Source organism: Choloepus didactylus (genome assembly GCF_015220235.1).
Source record: "Choloepus didactylus isolate mChoDid1 chromosome 25 unlocalized genomic scaffold, mChoDid1.pri SUPER_25_unloc2, whole genome shotgun sequence".
In the NCBI taxonomy this organism is placed as follows: Eukaryota; Metazoa; Chordata; class Mammalia; order Pilosa; family Megalonychidae; genus Choloepus; species Choloepus didactylus.
The window spans coordinates 3,052,061-3,071,185 of NW_023637607.1; positions in this window are offsets into that span (position 1 = coordinate 3,052,061).

Sequence of the window (19,125 nt, forward strand, 5' to 3'; positions counted from 1 at the left end):
CAGATCATACAGGTAAAAGACTTAGCACATTGTAAGTACTCAAAAAAAGGGTTATCTGTTATTATGATGGAGAGGGGGTTGGCTTGTTTGTTGATTCTATTCACATAGTCATTCAGTGAACATTTCTTGGAGACTGAGCATTCTCATCATTCTGTGCCACACTCTGAGCCTTCCCTGCAAAGTCCCTCTGTACAGGTCTCCTGGCATATAAATTTCCTATGGCTACAGTAACAAATTATTGCAAACCTGAAAAAGCACAAATTTATTATCTTTCATTTCTGGACATCAGAATTTAAAAATGGGTCTTATCATGCTAAAATCAAGGTGTCATCAGGGCTGCCTTCATTCTAGGGGCTGTAAGAGAGAATCTATCCCTTGGCTTCTCCAGCTTCCAGAGTTTGTCCACATTTCTCAGCTACTGACCCCTTCCTCCATCTTCAAAGCCATCAGCAAAGCATCTTCAAATCTCTTTCTGACTCTATGGCCTTTACTTCTGTTGTCATATCACCTTCTCTCCCTCTGCTTCCATTTCACACCTCCTTCTCTGACTCTGATTCTCCTTCTTTCCCTTATAAGGACTCCTGTGATTACATCGGGCCCACTTAGTAATCCAGGATATTCTCCCCATCTCAAGATCCTTAACTTACTCACGTCTTCAAATACCCTTTACCATACAAGGTAACATATTCACAGGTTCCAGGGACTAGGATGTTGGACATCTTTGGAGAACCATTACTCTGCTGACCAACATCTGGGTCCACCACTTTTTGGACCCTACCTCCTATCTCTTTGGGTTTTCTTCAGCCATCTCCCCACCTACATGCTGTCTGTCTTCTTCAGCTTGCTTTAGTCTCTGAGCCTTAGCATGCTGCTTCATCTGCCTGGGTGCTCCTCTGCTCTCCCATTGTCTGGCTGACATTATTCACCCTTCAAATTTTCACCCCCACATGGAAATTTGAGGCCCCAAATCAGATTAAATTTTCTCATGATGAGTCCCAGCCACACCTTGTAAGTCACTTGTCATCACAGAGGCATGTATATTGTTCTTTATTTATTGCCTGTCTCCTCTGGGTCACAGTAAACTCTCTGAGGGTGGGGGCTGGGACCTATTCACTGCTACACCCTCATAATTGCACAATATCTGGCACATGGCAGGCCCCAGGTAAGAATCTGTTGGTATTACTAGAGTTGTCATCCCCTCCCCTGCCACCTAGCCACCTGCTTCCTTGTTTTTATTTATGGAGCTTCTACTCTAAGGGTCACCCAGACTTGAAACCTCAATCACATTTGTCTCCGCCCTTCATGGAATTAGCAAATATGAGTAGGAGGCTTTACTGGATATAACAGGGCCTTGAACTAGGGATGGGAGACCCCATGGAAAGTCCTAAAGGGCATCTTGATCCTGCCTTCAAGATTTGCAAGTGGGGAAAAGCAGATGTGCTTTTAGAACTGACAAAGAAAATTCACAGTGTACAGTGTCAAACAGGCAAGGATGACTTTATTCAAAAGCAGTGTACTGCAGGAGGAGAGAGAGAGGGGCTAGAACTCAACTCTTCTGAGACAAAGGACAACAGGGTTTTTTAAACACTGGGGTTGAGCTGGTGGAAAAGTACTGGAGGAGATTAAGGGGGTTTAATCACTGGGATGGGTGGAATGAGTGAGCAATTTACTGCATTTGCAATGAGGACCGTTTGGTTCAGAATGTTTTCTTTTGCTGTGATTAAGCCACCTGGATCTTGTAAGATCCAGGACAGGAGGAGAGGGAGATGAGGGACTTCCTGGTTAGATGCTTGTAAGTATAAGGGCTGAGGTGAGATGGGGAACAAGGCCCTGGAGTCAGGGAGAAGTCTGTTTAAAGTTTAGTTAACCAGACCATCTAGAAGAAAGAAAATGAATAGATTTGGTAATTACAAATAATTGCAAGAAAACACTTCATTGGACCTGACCTCATCTGCTTGCCTGAAGTCTCTCAAAGTTTAGTGCGACCCTCCGGTCACCAATTTTGCTGTTTGGTCCCTGAGGCATCATCTCATTTCTGCCTCAGCAACAATACTATAAAATAGGTGCTGTCATTGCTCTCATTTTATACATGCAAAAGCTGAGGTCATTGTCTAAGGCTATACACTTAGGAAGTGGTGGAGTCATGATTTGAATCCGAATGTCTGGCTTCAGAGCTTGTACCCAGAACTGCAGCTCAATAATTTGCCACGCTGAGTTTATGGGAAATAAAGCATATTCAGTCAAAGGAAGGGGGTGGCCTGAGGCTGCACAGCTGGTCAGTTGGGATTTGAATTCAGCTCAAGGCATTTTTCCAGCATCTTATTATGAAAATTTTAAAGCGTACAGAAAAGTTGAAAGGATTTACAGTGAACTCTTGTATACCCATCATCTAGATTCTGCATTCACATTTTGCTGTACTTGCTTTATCTGTCCATGGATCTAACCATCCCTGTGTCTGCCTTATCTAATCATCTCGTATTTTGATACATTTCATTGAAGATGCAGAAATCAGCTACTTTCCTCCTAAGTAGTTCACCATGCAAAGCAGTAACTAGAGTTAAATATTTGTGTATAGCTTTTTATCTTTTGAGATCAAATTTACATTCAATGAAATGCAGAAATCTCAAGTGTGTATTTGCTGAGTTTGGACAAATGCATACCCAAGCCCATATCAAGATATAGAATATCATTCCAGAAATATAAATTACTGTCACCCCAGAAGTTCCCCCTCTATTTCTTCTTAATAGAGATTTAACTTATGCTCAGTAAAGTCCACATATCTTATGTGTATAGTTTAATAAATTTTTATGAAAGCCATAAACTTTTGAAAAATCTTTTCTTCTTTATTAGAAAAGTAGTGGGTTTATAGAATAATCAAACATAAAATATAAGATTAATTAATAGTGCAATTATAAAAATTGTCAATTGTTACAAATGTTCCACACCAGTGCAGAGTGGTGGTGGTGGGGTGTATACGTGGAAGTCATAAACTTTTAACTTCTCAAGTCACTTTTTTTTTTACATTTTTTATTGTGAAATATAACATATATACAGAAAAGTGATAATTTTCACAGTATGATTTAACAAGTAGTTAGCAAACTTCAAAGAATGCTATGGATTACAGTTCCACAGTTTGAGTTATTTCCTTATTGCAAAGTATGACATATATATACAGAAAGGTGATAACTTTCAAAGTATACTTTAATGAGTAGCTATGGAGCAAATTTCAAAGAATGTTATGGGTTATAAGTCCACCATTTCAGTTATTTCTTTCTAGCAATTCTAATACCCTAGCATCTAAAGAAAATTATATAAAGATTTGGTATTCATAATCCTTTGTTAAATCCTATCTTGTCTGTTGTTATTCCTTCCTCTTATTTAATCACTTTCTCGATCTTCAGGGATGTCTAAGCAGTGACCACCCTAACTTGTTCATATTGAAAAGGGATGTCGATATTATGGGAAAGGGGGGTGCATCTGGTTGATGTTCTTGAAGAGGCTATTGCCTCTGGGTTTTGGGACTTATCTGGCATAGGAACACTCTGGAGGATTTGTTTCTGAAAAATAAATTTGGTGAATGAAACTTTAATAGAGTCTCAGATAGGGACCAGGGTATTCTTTAGGGTTTATTGACTTCACTTCTTTTCTTGTTAAGTGGATTCTTGTCTTTGGAACAGACTCTTTGGTATTGATATAAATTAGTGGCTCTCAACCAAGAATGATTTTGCATCCTGGGAACATTTGGCAATTCTTGGCAACATTTTTGGTTGTCACTACCTGAGGGGTGAGGGTGCTACTGAAATCTGTTAGGTAAAGGCCAAGGATGCTATGAACACCCTACAGTGCACAGGAGAGCCCTCCCCCCTCCCATAGAAAAGAATTATCTGGCACAAAATATCAATAGTGCCAAGAGAAACCCTGATATAAGTAGACCCTCAAATCCTCTAATCTCAGTCGCCCAGATGTATCTGAGTTCAAGATATATCCGAGTTCAAGATTGGCTTAGGGCCTGTCAGGGGGTCCTGCACACCATATGCAAAGAACTGCATGCTGAGGCCAGAAGGAGGATAAAGCACCAAAGGGATACAGAGAGCATACAACAGGTGCAGGGTATGGGTAGATTTCAATTTGCTTTTCCAGCCTTGGCTCTCATTCATCTCTATCCCCATGCCTGGTGGTTGATGAGTGCTCAATAAATGGATACATGAATCAATCAGCCAGAGAACTCTTTTTCTCACATACCTACTTTGTATGGGATACCCAATGGGATACTTGTGAATCTAGGGGATGAGCGAGATGAAAACAGAGATACATGATGATGTGATCAGGCACTTTCATGAAGGAAGTTACAGGATGCTCTGGAAACATGGAGGGGGCTTGTGCACACTGCGTGCAGGAATCAGGGGACACTTAAACCAAGCCTTTGTAGAAGTGTGGCAGGTGGAAAGAGGTTGGGCAGTCCTGGAAAAGGAAACAGCATGGGCAAAGGTTTGGAGTGAGAAACTGTGTCCTAAATTGCAGGAAAGGGTGGGTAATTCAGCAGGCTGAAGCACTAGTTTGTGGGAAAATGGTGACTGGACAAATGAGGAACATGGTGGGCCTTACAAACCAGGCTTAAAAATCCGCACATTCCAAAATCTTCCAGAGCCAGCCACAGGTGCAGCCAGCTTCTCTGTCTTCCCCAGAGGAGGGTCTACCTAGTTCCAGTCTGACAGCCCCAGCCACTGAGCAGGAGGATGTCAGGAGGGAACTGAGGACTTAAAAGAAAGAAATGGACCTAATGCCCAGGCCCCTGCCTTCTGTCAAGCCCAGATTGACCCATGGAGTGTCCTCCAGCCCTTCCTCCTGGGGTATCAGTCTGCAAATGCTGGTCACCAGCTGACTCTCACTGTGCCGGGACTGAATCATGCTGTCTGACCTCGGGATTCTGAGGGTGATGAGAAGGCACTGAAAAATTCAGACCAGGGTGGGACATGGCCAGTTTTGCATTTTTGAAAGGTCATTGTCAGCTGGGTGGAGGGGAACTTAGAAAGGATGGAGGGGGAGGTAGAAGATGAGTAAAAATGCTGTTTCAAGGAGTCAAGACAGAGATATGATGAGGGCATGAACTAAGGTGGGTTGCTGGGCAGAGAGTCAAGAATTACTTGGAAGCTTTGAGGATGGAAAGGAAAGGATCCAGGAGAGTGCTTCACAGAGCATGCCCCTGAAAGGCTGGTTCCTAAGGCCCCCAAAATAGCTCAGTTAAATGGAATAGCATTCTGTGAGGAGAGCAGAGGCCTGAGGTATGGGAAGGAGCCCTGTGCAGAGAGACAGGGAGAGGGAAGAGCAAGGAAAAAGCCTCTGCAGTGGGCCAGGACCTGCAAGAGGCCAGTTGATAGAGCACAGAAGCAGGTGAAAATGCAGGGAGAAGCTCAAGCAGTGGCTGGAGCAGACCTTGAGGGCAGTGAAGGTCACAACAACGAGGAATTTAGATTTTACTCCAAGTGCGGTGTGAGGCCATTGGAGAGTTTGGAACAGGCAAACTGTAAACTGTGGAGAATGGTTTGGAATGGGGTGAGAGGGGAAACAGGGAGATCAATAAGCAGGGTGTTGTCATCATTCCAGTGGAAATAAATAGTATTCAGACAGGCCTGGCTCTAGAACTGCTTTGCCCATTGTGTTTTTTAAAAATTAATTTATTTTTAAAAATATTTTTGTTGAGCTATAACAACACATGCACAAAATGCTCCAATCTTAAGTGTATGACTCAATTATTTTCTACATATGTGTAACCTCTGCACAATTTAAGGTATAGAACATTCCCTTCCTCTAGAACGGGGTTTCTCAGCCTTGGCACTATTGACATTCGGGGGTGGATAATCCTCTGTTGTGTCAGGCTGTCTTGTGCTTTGTAGGATGTTAAGCAACATCACTAGCCTCAATCTACTGGATTCCAGTAGCACTGCCCACCCCCACCCCCAGGTGTACCAACCAAAAATGTCTCCAAATACTGCCAAATGTTCTCTGAGGGGCAAAATTGCCCTAAGTTGAAAATCACTGCACTAGAAGTTTCCCTCATTCCCCTTTTCCAGACAATGCCTCCGTCTTCAGAACACTATTCTGACCGCTATCAGTATGTGTTCATCTTACTTTTTCTTGAATGTGTTGTCAATGGAAACAAACAGTATGTAGCTGTGTGATCTTCTGTGAGTTTTATAACCTCTTTGAGCCAAGTTTCCTCTGTGAAATGGGTTGATGATTGCACCTCCTCATAAAGATATCTTGAGGATATTCATGTCTCATGACATGAACCATTCATGTCTGCTGAAGTTGGAGCTCAAAAGAGTTAGCATTTAATAAATACCACTTGTTGATGTGATTTAATGTCAGCACCCTTTGCTCAAGGCCCCATTTTTCTCCTTTCCTTGTTAACTGGAATAAAGTAAGTAGTTATTACTGTTGATGTCATTACTGCCTCTGGGTGGTGATAGGGATTTGAACCCAGGCTACTTCCAGTTCCCCATCATTCCCTCTTGACTTCTAAGCCTGACAGTCTGGCCTTGCCCATTCCTCTGCAATGGAAAGTGCCTCCTCAAAGACCATTAACAGTTTCTCCTTTATCACTTTCTGTCTCTGCCTTCTCTATGACATTTGCTATGGGGGATTCTCCCTTGTCCTCAGAACCCACTTGCCCTGCCACTTTGGTGGCACCATGGTTTTCTCCTTCTACTTCTCTGACTGTGCCTCCTCCATTTCTGCCGCTTTCGTGGCCAACCCCAGCAGGATCAGAAATCCTGACCCTTTCTCCTCTGTCCCCAGCAATGCCATCAGATTGGAGAGGCTGGCTCAGGCACCAGTCACTGGGTACAGCATGAGACAGTGGTTATAGTACCCCTTCCCTGATTCTGCTGCTGTCTCTCCATGCACAGCTGAAAGGCAGGAAGGCTTCTGAGAGCAGAACATCCAGGGACCTTCCCCCATCTCCCCCAGTTCCCAAGTGGTCCTGCTGACCCAGCTGAACACCACTAGGAACAGGGGAGAGGGGGATATGGACCCTACCGTGTCCCTACCATAGGGACAGGACCACTGAGCTAGGGGAGACAGTACAGAGAGGGGCAGTGGGTGCTTTTACCTGGGAGCACTCAGATCACAGACCAGCACTGTCCTGTAGAAAGAGAACACAAGTCACATAAGTAATTGTAAATTTTCCAGTAGCCATGCTAAAAAGGTAAGAAGACACTAGTGGAATTAAGTTTAATAATATATTTTATTTAACATAGTATATCTAAGCATTTGTCAATTCCATAGGTAATCAGCATAAAAATTATTGAGATGCTTTACATTCTTTTTCTCATAAGTCTTCTAAATCCAATGTGCATTTTTCACTTACAGCACATCTAAATGTGGATGTTAAAAATTTATCAGAAATACTTGATCTGTATTTAGATTTCATAAAATTACAGTTGAAAATGTATATTCACATACTGAGGTTGTTCCAATCCTACTTATAAATGTTTTCCAAAAACTGAATTATCAGTTTTTAAATTAATTAAAGTTGCATTAAATAAAAAATGCAGTTCAGTTCACACTAGCCATGTTTCAAGTGCTCAATAGCCAGAAGTGCCTCACAGTAACCATACTGGATAGTGCAGATGTAGAACATGAACATCATTAAAGAAAGTTCCATTGGACAGCACTGCTTTAGACCAGAGTTTCTCCTCCTGGACACTATTGACATCTGAGGCTGGAAAATTCTTACTGTAGGGAAAAGTCTTGCATATGTAGATGACTTACCAGCATCCTTCTTTTCCAGTGCCCTGAAATGCCAGTCTCAGCCCCCACTTCCTGCTGTGACACAAAAAATGTCTTCACATATTGCCAGATATATCCTGGGCAGAGAGGTAGAAGGTTGTCTCTGAGTTAGAACTACTGGTCTGGGTTAAAACTGAGTTTGAAACCTGGCTCTCCTGTGTCCTACTTGTATGGCTTTGGGCAAGTCACTAAGCCTGGTTTTTCTCATCTGTGCAATGGAGCAATTAATAGCAGCTGCCTTATAGAGTTACTATGAGGGTAAAACATTGTGGTGATGACTGGAAACTGTTCCTGGCACATAGAAGTGTTCAATATACAGCTGCTGTGATTATCCATCATGAACCTAAACCCACTGAGTCAGCACACACTGCCATGAGGGCAGGGAGCTCCTGGAACCCCTGAGGCCTCAGGGACTGATGGTGCTTGGTGATCCTTACTGTGGCATCCTAAAGAAAGAGGATTTTGAATTGCTTAAATGGGAAGAACACTGGTTGGGGGGTCCAGGGACCTAGAGCCTGGTCCTAGCTGTCACTGATCTTGCAGAGCTTGGTGCCAGTTAGTTCTCCTGTTTTTGAGGTGGGGAAGCTGAACACAGTGATCTCACAGAGGAACCTCTGGCTTGACTTCTGTTTCTCCATGTTTTTTTTTTTTTTTTTTTTTTTTTCTCTATTGCACTTTTATTTGAATGTAATATTTGGGACAGTTTTCCAAAACGGCCAGTATTTCCCAATTTAATCTGAATTCATAATAGAACATCAACAAAACAGCATTTGGGATTTCAGTTTCTCACCCTTTAAGACTCACTGCATCCCATCATCAATATTTTTTGAGCATTTACACTGTACCAGACACAATAGAACATACAGAAAACATTGTAAGCTCTGAGGAGCTTACATTCTAAAAGAAAAAAAAAATACACCTCTTTTAAAATGGTATTTTTGTTTGTTGTTTTCTGCAAGGTACAGAGGAAATAGTCTGTAGGGTGAGCTTTGGGTATAACATAGCCCCACCATTATTTAGAGAACAGAGGAAGAAGACGTATTTAAAGGCAGACAATGACAGACCATTCAAGATAGATAGGGCCTAGAGGGAGATCCCAAGATTGTTTTTTTAAAGGCAGGGAGGGAGTGATTTGGTACAGACCTGAGGGTAGGTGTTGGAGAAAGGCCAAGCTCAACTTCCTCCTTCTTGCCTTCCCTTCTGATGCGTCCAGCTTTGTAACCTTTATGTCTTTTCCCTGGAGCACTCATTTCCCCTCTCCCCATCTCCCTGGCCCAGCTGACTCCCATTTACTCTTCAGGTCTTGGTGCCATGTCACTTCCTTCAGGAAGCCTTTCTTGATTTCTTTCTCCCTCCCAGTATCAGTTTGTTGCTTCTCACTGTCCTCTATGCTTTCACCATCCATCATTCCAGCTTGTTTATGTGCCCATCTTGTTCCCTAGACTGTGAGGCTCCTGAGGGCTGTGCCGTTTTAGTTATGGGCAGCAGTGCCAGGCTGCATGGCTAGAGTGTGTTAGGAGCTCAGCACACGTATGTGCTGAGAGCTACTGAATGGGAGTGTGGCAAGCAGAGACGAGAATCAGTTAGCAGGAAATTGCATAGAGCATGGTAAGACCCGGGGCCTGCTGCTAAGCTTACCATGGACACAGGTACATGGAGTTTGACACTGGGCCCAAGAAGCAGGAGAGATGTTAGTTCCCATGGAGCGACAGACGCTCTGAGGTCCAAATCCCTGGGCTGCCACCCTCACACGATGCTCGGGAGTGTGCCTTCCCCTCTCAGAAATGGGTGATGATAAGCCCATTTCATGAGGCTGTTAGAGGATTGAGGGGTGGGGCAGGAGGAAGGGAATGGTGAGGGTCTCCTGGGTGCCTGAATGAGGCAGAGTGAGGGGGGCACATTGAGGAGCGTGGTACTTCAGGAGGATTGCCCAGACATTTTGTGCTGGGCAGATTGGCAGGGGAGAGGCAGTTTTTGGTACTACTGTTATAAAAGCCCAGACCTGGGGCTATAAAAAGTTGGTGGAGGCTATAGGGTTGGTGAGGAGGAGACAGAATCCCTAGAACCCCTCCCTGCATCAGCCTTTTGCACACCTCTCTGCTGCTGGTCAGGGCAGCTAAAGGGCTTTGGCTGGAGAGTGAGGAACTGAAACCCCCATGGGGACCTATGGGTCCTAGAGGAGGACAGAAGAAGTGTAGGGTGGCTCTGGGGTGGCGGATGTGTGTCTGGCTCCTGAAGGGGAGAACAAACCCAGCCATCAGCTCCCCTGGCAGCCAGGGAGTTCCCTGTGGGAATGCAGCCTCCTCTCTACTCCCGCACATTCCAAAACCTTTCAGAGCCAGCCACAGGGTGCAGCTAGCTGCCCTGTCTCCCCCAGAGGAGGGTCCACCCAGTTCCAGTCTGAAGGCAATAGCCTCTGATCAGGACAGTTTCAGGCAGGAACTGGGGTCTTCAAAGAAAGAGATGAACCTAATGCCCACGCCCCTGCCTTCCATCAAGCCCAGAAAGACCCATGGGGTACCTTGGCTCTGAAATTCACTTAGAATTCACACTTGACCTGGCTGGGGTGTTCCCTCAGGCCCTTCCTCATGGAGTATCAGAATGCAAGTGGTAACTGTCTCTGTGCCAGGACTGAATAATGCTGTCTTACCTTTGCCAGCAGTGGCACCCACTGCTTCCCCTGAGGGCAGGCCCTGCCCTTCTCTCTTGAGGCTCCACTAGGTGTGTCCTCACTGCCCTCCCCAAAGCCAACACTAGGCAGGGTTAAATTCAGTCTCAAGAACTTGCTCACGGAGTGAGGAGTGGGAACCTCAGGCTAGGTTGGAGCACAGCCCCAACGGGCACGACAAGAGGATGGGCTGGGAAGGACCTGCACATCCCAGGCACCAGCACAGGCACCTGCTGGCTCTAGCTGTGAGCCTCCTCCTCACCTGTGGGTCAGGTAAGTAGGGCTGGGCTGGGGCCAGTAGATGAGGCTGATAGATTTCCTGGAGGAGGGTGGCAGATGAGACAGGTGCCTTGGGCTTCCCAGATCCCCATAGGTGCGGCAAGAAGGGCTTCTATTGCTTTTTAGCAAACAGTTAATTCACAGTGAGCCAGATAAGGCTGCATTTTCCAGACTGATTTGACTGAGTTCACAAAATCGCTGCATTGTGAATGAAGTGTCTGCCAGGATCAGTGTAGAGATGCCATGTGTTCCTTCATTCCCTGCCTCACTCATGCACTCATTCACAAGAGGGTTTTTATTGACACCTGTATTCCCAGCACCTGTGCCCAGCTCATGGAAGGAAATGTTAAGTCATAGCCCTGGGCTTCCAGTAACTGCTGGCTAATGGGAGAGGCAGACAGGTGACCAGTCACTTAGAGTACAAGGCACAAGTAGGAGCTTTGCTATTGTAGAGTTGCTGAAGAGGGGTCAGTTGACACCAACTGCAAGGTGACATTGGGTGTAGCTAGGATTTTAACAGGCAAGGTTGGTATTAGAAGGGAAACGGCAGGTGGAACATGGTGGGCGAAGGCCAGGAGATGGGGAACTGCTGGTATATTTGGGTAGTTAAGTGTTACCTGAGGGTATGTGTGATGGGGAGATGCTGAGGTTAGGGTAGGAGCAGAATGGCAGCACATGAGGGTTAGAGGAGGTGTGTTGCTGGGTACAAAGTGAGAGTTTCCAGGTCTATTGATCAATTGGGGGAGGGGTCAGCTTGGGCCTTGCTGCACAGAGAAGGCCCACTGGCTTCAGGGAAGTGCTGGGGCCTGGGTTTTTAATGGATGTGGATCTCTCCCTGTGGAAAGAAGGTCCAAGATCCTCCATGCCTGGTCCCAAGGCTGCGCCAACCCACACACTCTTTCATTTCAAGGACTTCTTGAGCAGGAAGAACCCTAGGCTTCTGGAAGGGAATAACCATGATGTACCAGGTACTTAAATATCTGTTCATTTACTCCTCAGAGTAGGAAGGACTATCCTCAATGCTTAGCCAAGGAAACTGAGGCACCAAGGGGCCTGAAGAGGGATGGGGTAGCCCTATCCTGCTTGCACATCCTGATAGGTGTGATGCAGGCAGCTTGCTAGTCAGCAGGGTAAGTGGCTGCTCACCCAGAGCATGCTGCACGCAGCTCATGGAGCAGGAGGGGAAGGTGCCTCAGTGCCACCCCCATGCCTCCACCCCCACCCTGAGTCACAGATGCCTGGTTCTAGACCCAGGAAAGTACTTTGCAGGAAGTACATTGTGAAGCACTCACACAATGGCCTGAATGCTGGGCAGGTCTCCACAGGATGAATCCACTACCTCTGATGGGCTGTGTCCCCTGAGCTATCCCAAAATCACATTGCCATTACAGTGTCTGTTTAACTGCTTCTGTCGCTGAGTCTCGCACACTGTCCAAAACTGGGGGGCTGCTTGCACGGGGCAGACTCATGCCCCAAGAAGAGCTGGTTGCCTAGGCTACAGGCTGATATCCCGGCCTCTGCTCGATCATTCCTACAGAACACGGGTTGATCCCTCAGGCTGTATGAGTTTCTCTCCAAGGGATTCTGGTGGAATCAGTCCAGACACCCTCCAGGGCTTTTGACAAAAAATGCTGGTACAGACTTTCTTAATCCTTGGGAAGAGATGGACAGAAATCTAAGCCCACCACTGACAAAGCTGCATATCATTGAACCAGACACCCAACCTCTCTGAGTTTCCATTTCCCCAAAGAACATTCCCCCACTTGCTTCTCCTTCTATCCTGGACCCTGTCCATCCTCCTCCACATCCAAATCCTGTGCCCTTTCCCTCCTCACTGCTGTTGCTGAGATACTCAGATCCCAAAGGACCCTCCATAACCATCATTTTGTATTGTATTGTGCACCTGCTGTTTGCCAGGGCTTTTGCCTGTGTTATCTCGACTGAGCCTACATGAGTGGGAATGGGGGCATCATTATCTCCCTTTTTACAAAAGAGGAAACTCAGTTAAGCCATTTATTTAAAGTTACACAGCCAGGGTTTGAATCCCAGTTTCTGGATGATTCCTAAGCCCCTGCCATTACCCTTTGCCTTGGAAGAGGCTGTGGATTGACAAGGGTTTCTCCTCTCCTGGCAGTTTCTGGGCACAGAGTACCCTCTGAGGAGATCAGTTTTCCTTCTGCACCCCTCCAAGCAGAGGTCCCTGAGGGGCTCTAAGACACACAGCACAAGGGGCTTATGTGCTCTGAGTGCCCTTCTTGAGTCCCTGGACAGTAGCCATTGCCTCGGCCATGAGGCCAGGCTAGAGGGGTCTGAGGTCCAGGGAGAATGATTAGCAAGGGAAGAGGCATTGGCAGAAGCAGGTTATGTGGAGGGTTATTTGGAGAATGTGAGGGGCTCCCTTGAGTCTAACCTGCCCCAGTCAGAATTGCAGTTTATCATTTTCCATTTGTGACCCATCTTTCCCCCCGACCCCCTCCCAATCCTCAAGGACAAAAGTCATCTTTATTCCTAGTCTCTGAGTGGCCTCCTGAAAAAGAAGGTATTGTATCTGGGCAGGGCAGTCCTGGGTGTTTTTCACACCAGCTTGTCCATCGAGACACTTGGTGCCCCCCAGTTTCCATGGGCAGTTTGAACTGGTGAATAAGCCTCCTCCCTCGTGGGAGGCCCAAGGACCAGAAGGCTGAACATGGTGACTCACTCTGGGATGCACCCATTGCTGACCATATACTTGGTAATGAGGACAACCCCATATTATGGATGAGGAATAGAAGCTCAGAGAGGAAGGTACTACAGTGGCTGGTATAGAGCTGGGCTTTGGACCCAGTTTGATTCAAAACACAGCACTCTGCATCTCTCTGCTACTATCGAGGTCTGCCTCTGGGAGCAGGTAGCAGCTTCCTCATCTCCCTGCTCCCTGGAGCCTCTCACTCCCACCACATACCCAGTCAGTTCTTTAAATTTGGCTCTGAGCTGTCCCAAGGGGCCTAAACTCACATACACAGAAGTTTGGTGGCAAATCGCAAGTCAGAAGGACACGTACTGGAAGGGGGTTAAACTATCCCGGTTTGCCTGAGACAGAGGTTTCCTGTGCTAAAACTGAGAATGTGACAAGTTGGCCACCCTCAGTCCCAGCCTCTCTCCTGTACTCATTCCCTTCCCAATAGTTCCTCTCTGCAGCCTGTCCCAGTTCTTGGCACATAGTAGGTATGCAGTAAATATTTGTTGCATGAATGAATGAATGAACAAATGAGGTACTTTACTAATTCTGGGGAAGGAAGAGAGGAGGGTCTCTGTCCCACCAACCCACATTGGATAGTTTTCATCTTCTTTGTGGCTGGCATTTAGGGGTGTCTTAGCTCTCCGTAGGAGATGGAAGATCCCTCCGCTCTCTTGTCTTAGAAAAGGAGGAATCTTCTTTCCCTTACCTTGAGAGAAAGGCCCCTGTCCACTTTCACTTTATCAGAAAGAGCAGTGACTTCTTTATTAAATATTTACTACACTTGGAGATTCATCCATTCATTTGTTTGATGAATATTTATTGATCCCCTACTGTATGTCTGACACTGTTCTAGGTACTGGGGATACAGCTATGAACAAAACAAAGATCCCTGCCTTCATCAAGCTGATATTTTAGCCTGGAAGACAGGCATAAACCATAAAAGTAATAAGTAAATTGCATAGTTTGTTAGAAAATGGTAAGAAGAAAAGAAATAGAGCAGGTTAGAGAGAATTAGGAGTGCTGAGGTGTGTGTTGGGTGACAGGTTGCTCTTTTTAATAGGGTGGGATCAGGGAAGGCCTCATGGAAGAGGTGATGTTTAAGTGGAGATTGAAGGGGGTGGAGGTTGTTTATATAGAGCCAACTTATTTCAGTTAAACCTCATTGCAACACCCCAGATAGGCATGTATTGTAATTATCTCTGCTTTAAAGATGGGGAAACTGAGGCTCAGTGAAATTAAATGACTTGGGGGAGAACCAGGGTGAAACCCAGGATTCTAGGATTTGAGTTCTTGCCCTGTATGTATGTGTATGTGTGTGTGAGAGGGTGTGTACGTGTGTATGAGTTTGTGTCACAGCATGTATGTGGGTGTGTGTGCGTGAGTGGGCATGTACATGTGTAAGAGTGTATGGTCTTCCTTCCTCTTACAGGGGGAGAGGGTGTTAGAAACAAGCAACATACAAAAAATGCTCACCCGGTTCTGGAGGAGAAAAGAATTTATTTACGATCTTGCAAGAAAGGGCACACAGCCAAAAACGTGGTAGGCTGGTGCACCAGAGGAAGAGAATGGCAATCTTTAAATCTCCTACTTCTAATACGCAAGTCCCTCCTGTTTCCCCATTGACCGGGTACTACAGAGGTTACAGCCTATCCGAGAGAACTAGCTAATTCATCATTGAGATTTTAATTTGTACAGCCTATCCAAGAGAGCCAACTAGCTCATTATTGAGATTTTGAACTGATCAGCCTATCCGAGAGAGTTCAGTTTAAAATTTTTTTGCTGGGAGTTCCCGCCTCTGATTTTACCTCATATCTCTTTACATTCCAGCAACCATGGTTACTTTTCCATATAAGGAGCTAGCATAGATTCTCTTTCTTCCCTTTACCATAGGGCTTGTTTAAGCTGGTTCTGCCTCCATTTTCCTTATTCCATGCTGTCTCTATGTGAAAACTAAACTTATCCCTTTCTTACAAGGGGAGGTCATCCTCTTTCAGTCCTGGAAAAATGTCCTCACTTTCCTAAGGTAGGGAGGAGAGGCCTTAGTTCTCTCCTTCCAGGGCAGGTAAGGGCTGCAGGACAGCAGATAATGCTGAAACTCTCAAAGGAGCCCCCCAGCAGTCCCTGTGATTTTAGAACAGGCCAGCAAAGCTGGGTGGGGGCAATGAGCACTGCCCATTGCCTGTGGTGTCTTAGATCCTCCTCAGGGGTTGGGCTTGGTATTTCTACTGCTGTCCAGGGCTGGGTGGCCCCTCTCTCTCTCCCTCCCTGATCCTGATCCCTACCTGGGATGGGAGGTTCAGGGGGCTGCCACATCCTGTGTGGAGCTGGGCCTCACCACTGTCAAGGGGCAGCCTGCCTGGCTGCTCCCCACCCTCTCCAGGTCTCTCTTCCCACACTGCACAATCTCAGCAGCCTCCATTTGACAACTTACCCCTTTCTGGAGGTCTGTTCAAGAACAGTTGTTTTCTATGTGTTCAGTGTTGTTATCCCAGAATGCACAGTGGGTGGGTGAGGGGACCCCTGCTCCCCTCACTGATTCTGATTCTGTTCCTCCCAGTGACTCTGACCTAGTGCCTGACCCTTGGTGATTTGATCCCAGATTATCCCCTCCTTCCCCCATGAATAATAATAATCATGCTGTGTGATAAGTGCTTTGCTAAAATTAGGAATGATAATAACAATGGCTAACAGAACAGGAACAGTCCTGGTCACTGTTTTAAGTTCTTTACATATGTGAATTCACTTAATTCTCATAAACAACCTGATGAGTTGCATACTATTTATCCTCTCCATTTTATAGATAAGAAAACTAAGACACAATTAGTTATACAACTTGCTCAGTCTCCCTTCCAGGTGATCCCAGTGCTGAGGGAAGAGGAAAGATAGGGTGAGGAAGGAAATCAGGCAGAGCTTGATGCCAGAGAATGAGCTGATGCAGGAGCTAAAATGGTGTCTGGAAGACTTTTTAGACTGTGACTTATAGTAAGAAATGCATTGTATATTGTAACCAGTTATGATTATATATGTGTGTAACTGGAAATACCTTCATAAAATAGCTTGCTGTGCTTCATTTAATGTACACTGATATCTTTCTGTTATATTCTCTAATTTTTTATGCTGTTTACAGCACACTAAATTGGTTCCCTACCTGCTGTCTCCATGGTAACATGGTAATGCTGGAGCTTGGAAAAGTTATCTAATCCCTCTACAACAGAGTGTCTCCTCGGTGAGGGCTGTAGCTCTGGAACTACATGTCCTAGAAAACTTTTCCCAAAATTTCAGTTATTCACATTCCAGTGTCAGGATGTTTTCCATATCCATATACCACCTGTTATACTATGAATTTAATGTTTTTCTTTAACTAGGTTATTTAAAGCACATTTAAGTACCTATGACGGCCTTATCCAAGGTGATATTATCTGTAGAATCATGGGTTTTGCATGTGAGTTATATTTTAATAAGTATTTACATAAATACATAACTATTAAATTAGAAACTGTTTATTCCTGAACCACCTAAAGTTATGCCATGATAAACTCTGTTCTGGCAGAAAATGTCAGTAAGAAATGCATAAAATGGATGTATGGGAGATAACTCCTAGTATATGAAGTTGTTCTCTGTTTACCCAAGGTCATTTTACTGTTATTGTCATTAGTATTAATATGATTACAAGTGACTGGCATTTATTGAGGCCTTACTCTGTGCCAAGCATTCTTCTAAATATTTTACTCATATTAATTCATTTAGGTGTTATTATCATCCTTAATTACCAATGAGGAAACTGAGTCTCAGAGAGGTTAAACTGCTTTAGGTCTCCCAACCAGCAAGTGATGGAGCCAGGATTTGAACCCAGATCCTACCTCAGGGCCTTTGAATGGGCTGTTCCCTCTGACTGGCATGCTGTCTTATCCTTTTTCTGTCATCTTCTTGAGCAATTTCAAACTGAGTTATAGGCATCACATTACTTTATCCCTGAATGCCAGCATACAACCCAAAGACTAAGGACATTTTCCTATATAACCAGTTCCATCATTGTACTCAAGAAATTTACTAATGTCATTATATTATCTAATATGCAATTCATCTTCAAATTCCTAGTTGTCTCAGGAAAATCTTTTATAGTTGTGTGTGTGTGATTTTTTTAAACCAGAATTGAGTCTAGGTTCTCATATTGCATTTCATGTTTCTTCAGTCTTTTTTTTTACCTAGAAAAAAAAAGTATCCCCACTCACAGTGTGTGTGTGTGTGTGTGTGTGTGTGTGTGTGTGTGTGTGTGTGTGTATTGGACATTGACTTTTTTTTAAATTCAATTTTATTGAGATATATTCACATACCATACAATCATCCAAAGTGTACAATCAGTTGTTCACAGTATCATCATATAGTTGTACATTCATCACCACAATCAATTTGGAACATTTTCATTACTCCAAAAAAAAATAACAATAAAAATAAAAATAAAAGTAAAAAAGAATACCCAAAACATACTGCAAACCAAAGGACAGTCTCCACAACAAAGGATTATCTGGCCTCAAATGCCAGTAGTATCAAAGTAAAAAACCCTTACTAGGGTCATCCATTACCATATCTTGGAACTTAAAGCTCCCCAATATCTTATTCCAAGTCCAGAAGTTCTCAGAAGTGGGAAAATTCCAGTTAGCTTACAAACTGGTCAGATTCTGGTTTGTGACTTCATTCTTGAGAGAAGCATTTTCAGCAGCTGTCACAACTAAAGCTTTGGCATGTCAGGGTTAGTTCATTTAGGATGCATATCAACATCCTTGTTTGACTTTGAGATTTACATGACTGTTAACAGGGTCCTTCTCCTTGTGGTCCCGGTTCAGTCTGCACCAACACTATGGGGCAATACATGTCACCTCTTGTTCATCCATCTTGGTCTCCTTCAGCTCTTAGTGGTGAATCTACAGTCTCCAAATCATTCCCATGGCCCTACCTGACTTCAGAGACCCCTGAGACTCCAGCAAGGACAGAGCCCAGTTCAGATGTCCTTCCTTCTACAGCTCCAAGTGACCATCCTACAAGTGTGAGAGAGGGAAAAGTATAATTGTCCCTCTAGGTTTTCCATCTCTAGCCCCATCAGGAAAAGGGACAGCAGTGATGGTCCTGATCTCAGACACATCCACCATCATCCTCAGAGCATACTCCAGCTCATCCAAGCTTCTGACCTTTGATTTGTCAGAAAGTCCAGATACCTTCTGCTCCACCAGAGCCTCAAGAATAAGAACTGGCTCATTATTCCCTGTCAGTTCTGCCTTGGTGGGTCCCACAACTCCTGTGTCCATGTCTAGACCAGGCATCAGTGCAGTTCTTCCTTATCTTGGGCCCCAACAGAGATCTCAGATTCTAAGAGAGAGACCACATGGAGAGTCCCTGCAACACCCTCCCCAGGCTTCACCATGGGCGTCAGGACCACCAGCTCACCTCTGGCTCTCTCAACCAGCCATATGGGGGAGCTGGGAATCACAGAAAGTTCCCCAGGAGCTGATATCAATGGAATCATCACTGGAAGTTCTGATCTTTGCAAGATCCCTGCTCCTTCTCTTTTAATAGGGGCATGGACTTGCCCAGGAATAACTGAATATTCCACTCAACCATGGGAAAAGATTTCTGCGGAGAGAAGACTGTAATTGGAAGAATATCAGCACCT